The sequence below is a fragment of the Dendropsophus ebraccatus genome, chromosome 7 (genome assembly GCF_027789765.1).
Source record: "Dendropsophus ebraccatus isolate aDenEbr1 chromosome 7, aDenEbr1.pat, whole genome shotgun sequence".
NCBI lineage: Eukaryota > Metazoa > Chordata > Amphibia > Anura > Hylidae > Dendropsophus > Dendropsophus ebraccatus.
Genome location: NC_091460.1, coordinates 137575623 through 137588723, shown reverse-complemented (window position 1 = coordinate 137588723; position 13101 = coordinate 137575623). Strand labels below are relative to the sequence as shown.

At 42.6% G+C, this 13101-nt stretch overlaps 1 protein-coding gene across 2 annotated transcripts in view; it reads right to left on the bottom strand.

Annotated features, from left to right (window-relative positions):
- LOC138797061 (uncharacterized) overlaps nt 1-13101 on the bottom strand; it is a 45114-nt gene that overhangs the window by 24165 nt on the left and 7848 nt on the right. The gene's annotated exons all lie outside the window — the stretch shown is intronic.

Genomic DNA, 13101 nt, shown 5'->3' with positions numbered 1-13101 from the left:
CGCCATACTGTGACTGGATAACACTGCCATACCAGACCTGACCAATACCGGCAAACTGTGACTGGGTAACACCGCCACACCAGTCCTGACCAATACCACCATACTGCGACTGGATAACACCGCCACACCAGAACTGACCAATACCGCCATACTGTGACTGGATAATACCCCCATACCAGACATGACCAATACCGACACACTGTGACTAAATAACACTGCCATATGGGTAAATACAACCCTGCAGGTATACAGAACACTACAGGTATACAGGACCCCAAAACTATTCACAAGTGCACGGGACCTCCACAAAACTATATACTACAGGTATACAGGACCCCAAACTCTACACTACAGGTATACAGGACCCCAAAACTATATACTACAGGTATACAGGACCTCCACCAACTATATACTTCAGGTATACAGGACCTCCACCAACTATATACTACAGGTATACAGGACCCTCAAACTATTTACTACAGGTATACAGGACCCCCACCAACTCTATACTATAGTTATACAGGACCCTCAAACTATTTACTACAGGTATACAGGACCCCCGAACTATATACTACAGGTATACAAGACCTCCACCAATTTTACACTACAGGTATCCAGGACCCTCAAACTATAAACTACAGGTATAGAAGACCTCCACCAACTATACATTACAGGTATACAGCACCAACTATATACTACAGGTATACAGGACCCCCAAACTATACAGTACAGGTATACAGGACCTTCACCAACTGTACACTGCAGGTATACAGGACCTCCCTCAACTATACACTATAGGTATACAGCCCCCCCAACTATGCACTACAGATATGCGAGACCCCTAAAAACTATACAGAACCCCTCCAACTATGCACTACAGGTATACACTAATTCCACTGATTAACTCAGATGAAACAATACCTTTAGCTTGGCCTCCTGGGCACCTTAGAACAAATCTAATTAACACACTGACACTTTATACCCGGGCACCGCCGGGTACATTTTCTAGTAATACATATATATATCTATATAATAAAAATCAAAGTCTGTCTGTCTGTCCCAAATAGACTTTCAAACGTCTGAACCTTTTGACCCCAAATTTGGCCCACAGATACATTGGGTGCCCGGGAAGGTTTTAGCGAAGGTCCCGTCCCTGCCAGATGTACAGGAGGGGAGGGGGAGGGGAAAGAGCGGCGCCCCATAGAAATGAATGGGAAAATCTCCTCACTGCAAACACAGGTGATATAATTAGCTGCAGCAGACACGGCAGTTGGAGCCTTAGCAACCAATAGGATTACTGCTTTCATTTTCACAGGGAGCTGTGGTTGCTAGGGAAGCTGCCTCACAACATCCACAGAAATAACTGGTAGACCCCCTACTCCATCTATACAGTACATGTATATACAGGACCCCCTACTCCATCTATACAGTACATGTATACAGGGCCCCCTACTGCATCTATACAGTACATGTATATACAGGACCCCCTACTCCATCTATACAGTACATGTATATACAGGACCCCCTACTCCATCTATACAGTACATGTATATACAGGACCCCCTACTCCATCTATACAGTACATGTATATACAGGACCCCCTACTCCATCTATACAGTACATGTATATACAGGGCCCCCTACTCCATCTATACAGTACATGTATATACAGGACCCCCTACTCCATCTATACAGTACATGTATATACAGGACCCCCTACTCCATCTATATAGTACATGTATACAGGACCCCCTACTCCATCTATACAGGACATGTATATACAGGGCACTACAGGTATACCAAACTGTGACTGAGTAACACTGCCATACCAGACCTGACCAATACCGCCATACTGTGACTGGATAACACTGTCATACCAGACATGACCAATACCGACACACTGTGACTGAATAACACTGCCATACCAGACCTGACCAATACCGCCATACTGTGACTGGATAACACCGCTATACAAGACCTGACCAACGATTTTATGGCAAGTCTGAACGGGAGGGTACTGCCCCTCTGCAAGGTGCTACCCTACGCACCATGGGTGCCTAATGGTAAATACAACCCTGCAGGTATACAGGACACTACAGGTATACAGGACCCCAAAACTATACACTATAAGTGCACGGCACCTCCACCAACTATATACTACAGGTATACAGGACCCCAAACTTTACACTACAGGTAAACAGGACCCCAAAACTATACACTACAGGTATACAGGACCTCCACCAACTATATACTTTAGGTATACAGGACCTCCACCCACTATATACTACAGGTATACAGGACCCCAAACTATACACTACAGGTATACAGGACCCCAAAATTATACACTACAGGTATACAGTAACTCCACCAACTATATACTACAGGTATATAGGACCCCAAACTATACACTACAGGTATACAGGACCTCAAAACTATATACTACAGGTATACAGGACCTACACCAACTCTATACTACAGGTATACAGGACCCCAAAGCTATATACTACAGGTATACAGGAACTCCACCAACTATATACTACAGGTATACAGGACCCCAAACTTTACACTACAGGTAAACAGGACCCCAAAACTATACACTACAGGTATACAGGACCTCCACCAACTATATACTTTAGGTATACAGGACCTCCACCCACTATATACTACAGGTATACAGGACCCCAAACTATACACTACAGGTATACAGGACCCCAAAATTATACACTACAGGTATACAGTAACTCCACCAACTATATACTACAGGTATATAGGACCCCACACTATACACTACAGGTATACAGGACCTCAAAACTCTATACTACAGGTATACAGGACCTACACCAACTCTATACTACAGGTATACAGGACCCCAAAGCTATATACTACAGGTATACAGGAACTCCACCAACTATATACTACAGGTATACAGGACCCCAAACTATACACTACAGGTATACAGGACCCCAAAGCTATATACTACAGGTATACAGGAACTCCACCAACTATATACTACAGGTATATAGGACCCTAAACTATGCACTACAGGTATACAGGACCCCCGAACTATATACTAAAGGTATACAGGACCTCACCAATTATACACTACAGGTATCCAGGACCCTCAAACTATAAACTACAGGTATACAAGACCTCCACCAACTATACAATACAGGTATACAGGACCAACTATATACTACAGGTATACAGGACCCCCGAACTATACAGTACAGGCATACAGGACCTTCACCAACTGTACACTGCAGGTATACAGGACCTCCCTCAACTATACACTACAGGTATAAAGCCCCCCCTTAACTACACACTACAGGTATACAGGACCCCCCCCCAACTATACACTATAGGTATACAGCCCCCCCAACTATGCACTACAGATATGCGAGACCCCTAAAAACTATACATTGTGGGTATACAGAACCCCTCCAACTATGCACTACAGGTATACACTAATTCCACTGATTAACTCAGATGAAACAATACCTTTAGCTTGGCCTCCTGGGCACCTTAGAACAAAGCTAATTAACATACTGACACTTTATACCCGGGCAGCGCCGGGTACATTTTCTAGTCTATATAATAAAAATCAAAGTCTGTCTGTCTGTCTGTCTGTCCCAAATAGACTTCCAAACGCCTGAACCGTTTGACCCCAAATTTGGCACACGGATACATTGGGTGCCCGGGAAGGTTTTAGTGAAGATCCCGTCCCCACCAGATGTACAGGAGGGGAGGGGGAGGGGGAAGAGCGGCGCCTCATAGAGATGAATGGGAAAATCTCCTCACTGCAAACACAGATGATATAATTAGCTGCAGCAGACATGGCAGTTGGAGCCTTAGCAACCAATAGGATTACTGCTTTCATTTTCACAGGGAGTTGTGGTTGCTAGGGAAGCTGCCTCACAACATCCACAGAAATAACTGGTAGACCCCCTACTACATTTAAACAGTATATGTATATACAGGACCCCCTACTCCATCTATACAATACATATATATACAGGACCCCCTACTCCATCTATACAGTACATGTATACAGGACCCCCTACTCCATCTATACAGTACATGTATATACAGGACCCCCTACTCCATCTATACAGTACATGTATATACAGGACCCCCTACTCCAACTATACAGTACATGTATATACAGGACCCCCTACTCCATCTATACAGTACATGTATACAGGACCCCCTACTCCATCTATATGTCGTGGCAGGGAGGTATGAGGTAATTAGGGTAATTTAGTCTGCCACGCTTCAACTAACTGCCTATGTCCAGATTGGAAAATGGGGAAGTGTCGGCGGTCAGGAAATCACACCAACAACCAGTTTGGTCCAAGTTCCATATACACTCCTTATTACTTCCTTGATCCATACATTTATACGGGAGAGTATAGGGGTGGTTACAATATGACATTATTACATTCCTCTTTGATCTAATTGGATTACACCAATTTCTATTCATTTATGCATTTTCTACTCCGTAGCTTAGGCCGTTAGACTCTTGTAGTAGTAACGTTTTCTATCTTCACATATCTTCTGGACGTGACTTCCTCTAGCTTCCTCTGCAAACCACCAGCATACCATTCTTTGTCCAGGACAGGAACCATTAATCTTCCATGTGAAGGCTTGCCTTGCAGAAGCAGTTACGAGCTACTAGTATGTATATATATATATATATATATATATATATATATCTGAAGCAGTTTGTTAAGAATTATATATTGTAATAAAAATCACGTGTTAGTATACATTGTAGATTGAAATGTTTCTCTTATGAGGGCCATACCTTTACCTTCATACCTGACAGTCCCCCCTAGAAATATTTAAATCACTTAATCACCCATTAGAATAACCTTTGCCCCCTTGTTTCTCTGAAACTAGTAGTCTTGAGCCTTTGTAGCTGTCTCATGATGAGGGTTGGGGAGTAGGGATACTTCACCCAGCTACTGGAGTTTGTGTTCCTAACAAACACCACCTCCTTCCACTGGGGCTTAGTCACCATGAGAGTCTACCCTTCCCTTATCTACCCCTAATTTAGTTGTAATTCTAGGTTATTCTTTATCATATAGGTGATTCAAAGGGAACCTGTCAGGCCCTGGGTTGCTCAGTAATAACTCTCATTGGGAGAACCATGGGTTGCTCGGTAATAACTCTCATTGGGGGAGCTTCTTCTGTAATATCTTCCTCCATATAGGTGAAATTATCTTCCCCCAGATAAGGAAAGACTGGAGTAACCTCATCCAAACCCTTAGACAGCATCTTCTTAACACAAGGGATTACACAGATCACCACGATTAACGAGACCAGTAACACTACTCCTAGCATAGTACTTTTCAACTGTCTCAGCGGGTTCTTGAGATGTGTCAGCCACACTGACAGAGGAGTCAGCCAGCCTATCTTTGGCCCATTTGAGAAGTCTACGGCAAAACTCTTCACCCGAGGGATAGCTGAGGGTATTTAACATCCCATCCTCCAATAATGCTGACTTGATAATAGGCCAAAAGGAGTCTCCTGCCTTGATACTGGTAATATTAGCTAGATCCTGCCAGTTGGCGGAGTAGGTTTTCTGCACTTCATTGAGTCTACGGTAAAAAGGCATTGGGTGTTTCTCAGGATCAGGCAACTGGCTCAATAAATATTAATTTCAGCAGGGTTGAAAGGAACATACTTGGGTTTCTCTCGATGTGTTAAAATGGGTTGTACTGAGGAAAATGGTGATGGTGGTGTATTGGCAATTGGTGGTGGTGGTGGAAGCGGTAATGAGTCAAATGAAATCAACGGAGGAGGAGGAGGAGGAGGATCCAGACCTGGAAGGAGGTCATCACTAAATGGATTGTGTCTCGATAAGGGTATCATCACGGTTGAGGTTCCTTGCGTAGTGGGGAGAGGATAATCTGTACACATGTACTGCCAAATTTCTGCAAGTAAGTTAGCTATATATGAGTTTTGAACTACGATCTTAATAAGCCGTAGCGTGTGGATGGGGCCAAAATCTCGTATTGCAGATAATATTGTCTCACCACAAGGCTTCTCGGGAAACCCAAATAGTCCAGCACAGATAAGTGGTAATGAGAGTGAGGTTAATTCTTTAACCTTGACATTCTGGAGTACATTGTGTATTGTCTGTCTCAGTAAGCGGGCAGCTTCTTCATGAACATAATCTCTGTATATGGGGCCTACTGCATGTAGAATGACCCTACATTTCAGGTTGTAACCTGGAGTTGTCACTACTCCTGTCACTGGTAGGTAAGCACCCTGTCGGCATGCAAGGATGTCATCACAGTCTAACTGTATCTCCTTACCACCGTGCTTTACTATCTGTTTAGCCACACCTCCATTGTGCTTGAGGGCAGCGTTAGCTGGATTCACTAAGGCCTCTGTATCCTGATGTACCACATCACCTATGCCTATGACCAAGGTGGTCTTAAGATCCCATAACTTGGTAGAAAATACTGGAGTGAAAGGTATCGGGTTAAATTTCACTCTATTAGGTCCCTCAGACCTTCTAGTGGTAGTGTGGCGTGGGGTTATTGGATGATATGAGTCAACTGATACACGTTCATCCTCGAAACCAAAACCTGGGGAAGGCTGGTGTCTAGTCCTAAGTGACCCGCATTCAACTGGCTCGGGGGCAGATTTCCCTTCTCCATCACTCTGGTATGGAGATTCCTCCTTAAGTCTGCTAGGGGTGTTATGGAATTGCTGAATTGCAGCTGCAGGTACTTTATCAAACTCATGAGACTGTGGACTGAATGGGGCACTTCATGCTCGTTGTGGGGATAAGATCATAATGGGAGCGGCACCTGGGTTGGGTACACAGTATGCTCCAGAGGCAGTCAATAAGGGATATAGGTTAAGAGGGCTGCTGTCCGGAAGGGTGGGTTTAGGTATAGCAATATGGCTGCCGGAGGTAGGCTGTTCCCATTGGGTGGATGGGGAGAAGCTGGGAGTCCCAATATGGCCGCCTGCACTTACAGCAGTGTCACTAGGTGGGGCAGATGGGATGGTTCTACATTCAGGGGCTGGATTTGGGCGTCCCCTTCCACAACTACTACAATATTCAGCAGAGGGTGGATTCTGCTGATGGCAATGTGGACACTCTCAACATCGTGGTTCACCGTGGCCATCATGGGATGTGTCCTCCCCCATACAGTACATATATGCAGTTACTTCCCCTTTTCCATTTTTATATTCCACCTCCACATAATTATCTTTTGCAATTGAGCATGCGGTGCGATGCCATGCTTGGGCAGCCAAAAGCAACTCATTATCCTCCAAGGTCCCTTTGTTCTCTCTAAGGGCCTTTTCCCATAGCGTAACTTGTAGTCTCCCCTTTTTATGCATCTGACAGACATCCATTAGTTTTTTCATGTTAGCCACATGTTTCTTTCCTTCTCTTCTGGGCTTTCATAGGTCTTATCGGGAGGCTTCGGTGCAAGCAAGGATCGCAAGCTTTCCATCGCGTTGCGAGTTTTCCCAGGGCACAGAGATCACGGGTGTTCCTACTGTACTCTAATACCTAGTTCGTGCAATTCAAGCACGCGACCGTAAACCCAGCAAGTGAAACACTTCTTTGATATATCTGAGGAGACTAATCCTTCACGATATGGTCATAGGAGGGAGGGGAATATAGATGTATAACAAGCTACAGAAACAAGTGTTTCCTGACTCTTTGACTTCACCGGAAAATAAGGAAGTGAAAGTCAAACTAGACGAAGTGTCTGGAAAGAACAGACCAGCTAACCGCAGCTGCTTAGACAAACTACTAGACTACTACTCCTATCATACATTCTTTGTGTTACATGCAGCCACAGTGTCTGCGCTCAGAAAGAAAAAGGAAAAAAAAGGAAGTAAGAAGTTTCACTTGCATTAAACTTTAACTGACAAATATTAACATACGGCCGCTCCAAACAATATCTTCAGAACTGGTCTTGTCCAGCGCCACAGCCAAGGTTAATTCACTGACTTGAGACGGACAGGTTCTCTTTCAAACCTCAAATATCTAACAGGTTCTCTTTCAAACCCCAAATTATCTCTATACTGACACCAGTTCTGACAAGTTAAACTACAAACTATACAACCACCACGTGTCTCAGAGTCCCAGTAAGAAACCCATAGACAGTTAGGTGGTTACGACAAGCTGTACGTACACAATGATACACGTACATTTACGGGTTTTCGGGACGGCACAGCGGGAGGAACACCTTGTCGTTAAGGTCACCACGAGGATCGACCAGGTCACCCACAGACTCACACAGGACCGCCTGACACAGGTAAGCTACAGATTTATAAAATCAGCAGACTTACCGTTGTGGTGGAGTTGATCAGGCTCCTTCAGTCGGTCCGGGATCGTCTAGCAGGCAGCCGGGTGTCGGTCCCACGGGGTAGGCCCCCCCCCCCTGCAGGTGTCGGCCTGTTCGGGCGCCAGTGTCGTGGCAGGGAGGTATGAGGTAATTAGGGTAATTTAGTCTGCTAATTCAACTAACTGCCTATGTCCAGATTGGAAAATGGGGAAGTGTCGGCGGTCAGGAAATCACACCAACAACCAGTTTGGTCCAAGTTCCATATACACTCCTTATTACTTCCTTGATCCATACATTTATACGGTAGAATATAGGGGTGGTTACAATATGACATTATTACATTCCTCTTTGATCTAATTGGATTACACCAATTTCTATTCATTTATGCATTTTCTACTGCGTAGCTTAGGCCGTTAGACTCTTGTAGTAGTAACGTTTTCTATCTTCACATATTTTCTGGACGTGACTTTCTCTAGCTTCCTCTGCAAACCACCAGCATACCATTCTTTGTCCAGGACAGGAACCATTAATCTTCCATGTGAAGGCTTGCCTTGCAGAAGCAGTTACGAGCTACTAGTATATATATATATATATATAAATATATATATATATATATATATATATCTGAAGCAGTTTGTTAAGAATTATATATTGTAATAAAAATCACGTGTTAGTATACATTGTAGATTGAAATGTTTCTCTTATGAGGGCCATACCTTTACCTTCATACCTGACATATACAGTACATGTATACAGGGCCCCCTACTCCATCTATACAGTACATGTATATACAGGGCCCCCTACTCCATCTATACAGTACATGTATATACAGGGCAACCTACTCCATCTATACAGTACATGTATATACAGGGCCCCCTACTCCATCTATACAGTACATGTATATACAGGACCCCCTACTCCAACTATACAGTACATGTATATACAGGACCCCTACTCCATCTATACAGTACATGTATATACAGGACCCCCTACTCTACCTATACAGTACATGTATATACAGGACCCCCTACTCCATCTATACAATACATGTATATACAGGACCCCCTACTCCATCTATACAGTACATGTATACAGGACCCCCTACTCCATCTATACAGTACATGTTTATACAGGGCCCCCTACTGCATCTATACAGTACATGTATATACAGGGCCCCCTACTCCATCTATACAGTACATGTATATACAGGACCCCCTACTCCATATATACAGTACATGTATATACAGGGCCCCCTACTCCATCTATACAGTACATATATATACAGGGCCCCCTACTCCATCTATACAGGACATGTATATACAGGGCACTACAGGTATACCAAACTGTGACTGGGTAACACTGCCACACCAGACCTGACCAATACCGCCATACTGTGACTGGATAACACTGCCACACCAGACCTGACCAATACCACCATACTATGACTGGATAACACTGCTATACCAGACCTGACCAATACCGCCATACTGTGACTGGATAACACTGCCATACCAGACCTGACCAATACCGCCATACTGTGACTGGATAACACTGCCATACCAGACCTGATCAATACTGCCATATACTGTGACTGGATAACACTGCCACACCAGACCTGACCAATACCGCCATACTATGACTGGATAACACTGTCATACCAGACCTGACAAATACCACCATACTTTGACTGGATAACACTGCCATACCAGACCTGATCAATACTGCCATATACTGTGACTGGATAACACTGCCACACCAGACCTGACCAATACCGCCATACTGTGACTGGATAACACCATCATATCAGACCTGACCAATACCGCCATACTGTGACTGGATAACACCGCTATACCAGACCTGACCAAGACCATCATACTGTGACGGGATAACACTGTCATAACACACCTGACCAATACCACCATACTATGACTGGAAAAAACTGCTATACCAGACCTGACCAATACCGCCATACTGTAACTGGATAACACTGTCATACCAGACCTGACCAATACCGCCATACTGTGACTGGATAACACTGCCATACCAGACCTGACCAATACCGCCATACTGTGACTGGATAACACTACCATACCACACCTGACCAATACCGCCATGCTGTGACTGGATAACACCACTATACCAGACCTGACCAATACCACCACACTGTGACTGGAGAACACCGCCACACCAGACCTGACCAATACCGCCATACTGTGACTGGATAACACTGCCATACCAGACATGACCAATACCGACACACACTGTGACTGAATAACACTGCCATACCAGACCTGACCAATACTGCCATACTGTGACTGGATAACACCGCTATACAAGACCTGATCAAAGATTTTCTGGCAAGTCTGAACGGGAGGGTACTGCCCCTCTGCAAGGTGCTACCCTACGCACCAGACCATGGGTGCCTAATGGTAAATACGACCCTGCAGGTATACAGGACACTACAGGTATACAGGACCCCAAAACTATACACTACAATTGCACGGGACCTCCACCAACTATATACTACAGGTATACAGGAGCCCAAACTTTACACTACAGGTATACAGGACCCCAAAACTATACACTACAGGTATACAGGACCTCCACCAACTATATACTTCAGGTATACAGGACCTCCACCCACTATATACTACAGGTATACAGGACCCCAAACTATACACTACAGGTATACAGGACCCCAAAACTATACACTACAGGTATACAGGAACTCCACCAACTATATACTACAGGTATATAAAACCCCAAACTATACACTACAGGTATACAGGACCTACACCAACTCTATACTACAGGTATACAGCACCTTCGCCAACTCTTTACTACAGGTATACAGGACCCCAAAGCTATATACTACAGGTATACAGGAACTCCACCAACTATATACTACAGGTATACAGGACCCCAAAGCTATATACTACAGGTATACATAAACTCCCCCAACTATATACTACAGGTATACAGGACCTCCACCAACTCTATACTACAGTTATACAGGACCCTCAAACTATGCACTACAGGTATACAGGACCCCCGAACTATATACTACAGGTATACAAGACCTCCACCAATTATACATTACAGGTATCCAGGACCCTTAAACTATAACTACAGGTATACAAGACCTCCACCAACTATACATTACAGGTATACAGCAGCAACTATATACTACAGGTATACAGGACCCCCGAACTATACAGTAAAGGGATACAGGACCTTCACCAACTGTACACTACAGGTATACAGCCCCCCCAACTATGCACTACAGATATGCGAGACCCCTAAAAACTATACATTGTGGGTATAAAGAACCCCTCCAACTATGCACTACAGGTATACACTAATTCCACTGATTAATTTAGATGAAACAATACCTTTAGCTTGGCCTCCTGGGCACCTTAGAAGAAATCTAATTAACACACTGACACTTTATACCCGGGCAGCGTCGGGTACATTTTCTAGTTAATAATAAATAACAAAATAATAAATAAATAAATAAAAAAAAAAAAAATATATATATATATATATTTTTTTGCTTTGTATAAATTGCAGTATGTCCTATATTTAAAGCAAATAAAAGGGGGGCTTTCATAAGAAGCAATTGCCCAGGATCCTGCATACACATAATGGGGGGGGGGGGGGGTATTAAGAGTGGCACATCTGTACACCAGTATCTGTACCTAAACTTCCCCCTCCCCCATGTCCGACAACAAATATATTAATAGTAAAACTCTGGTAAGATGTTCTTCTGGAATCAAGTAAATAATACATAGATCAGAAGATACTGACAGATTCCAAACTATGTGTCAGAAAAGAAGACAAATAGAAGTGCTTCATCGCTAAAAAAAACATTTCCTGTTTTTTGGTTAAATGGTAAAAAATCCAATGGAGTCCTCATTCAAGGGTCTCCATCAATACATCGCCCTCTACAATACAGCAACTACACATCTACAGATCCATAAACTTAGTGTCAGACATTCAGTGTGACATCGCAGACACAATAAGACTATGTTCACACATAGTATTTCCGTCAGTATTTTTTTTCAACCAAAACCACTCCTGATTTTGGTTAAAAAAAAACTGACGGGAGTACTATGTGTGAACATAGCCTAAGACTCCACAACTGCAAAAAAAGTTGCAAATTATCATTCGACCATTGAGAATTTTCTGTAAACATTTCCCTTTATGTCAGACATCAAGTGTCAAAACTTTATTAGGGATTTCAGACCAGTATGACTGACAATGACAATATAATAAGTTGTCACTAGTAAACTTTTTGTATCAATCTTTTCTAAGTAATATACAAGTTTCCAAATTCTGCTACTAGGCACATAATACCTCAAACACATCACAATACACAATAAGCGCCGTGGAATATGTTGGCGATATACAAATATATATTATTATATAAAACAATATTATTATTATGATAACAGAGGTTGCCACATACAATAAATATTATTATTATTATTAATAATAATAATAATTATTATTATTATTATAGCACAGGTTGCCACATACAATAAATATTAATAATAATAATAATAATAATAATAATAATAATAATAATAATAATAACAACAATAATAATAATAACAATAATAATAGCACAGGTTGCCACATACAATAAATAATATAAATAATACACAATAATTATTATTGTTATTATTATAACACAGGTTGCTACAAACAATAAATATTTTTGTTTTTACGATCAAAAAATTTTAAATAAATAAATGTCCATAATAGTGTTTGATCTACTA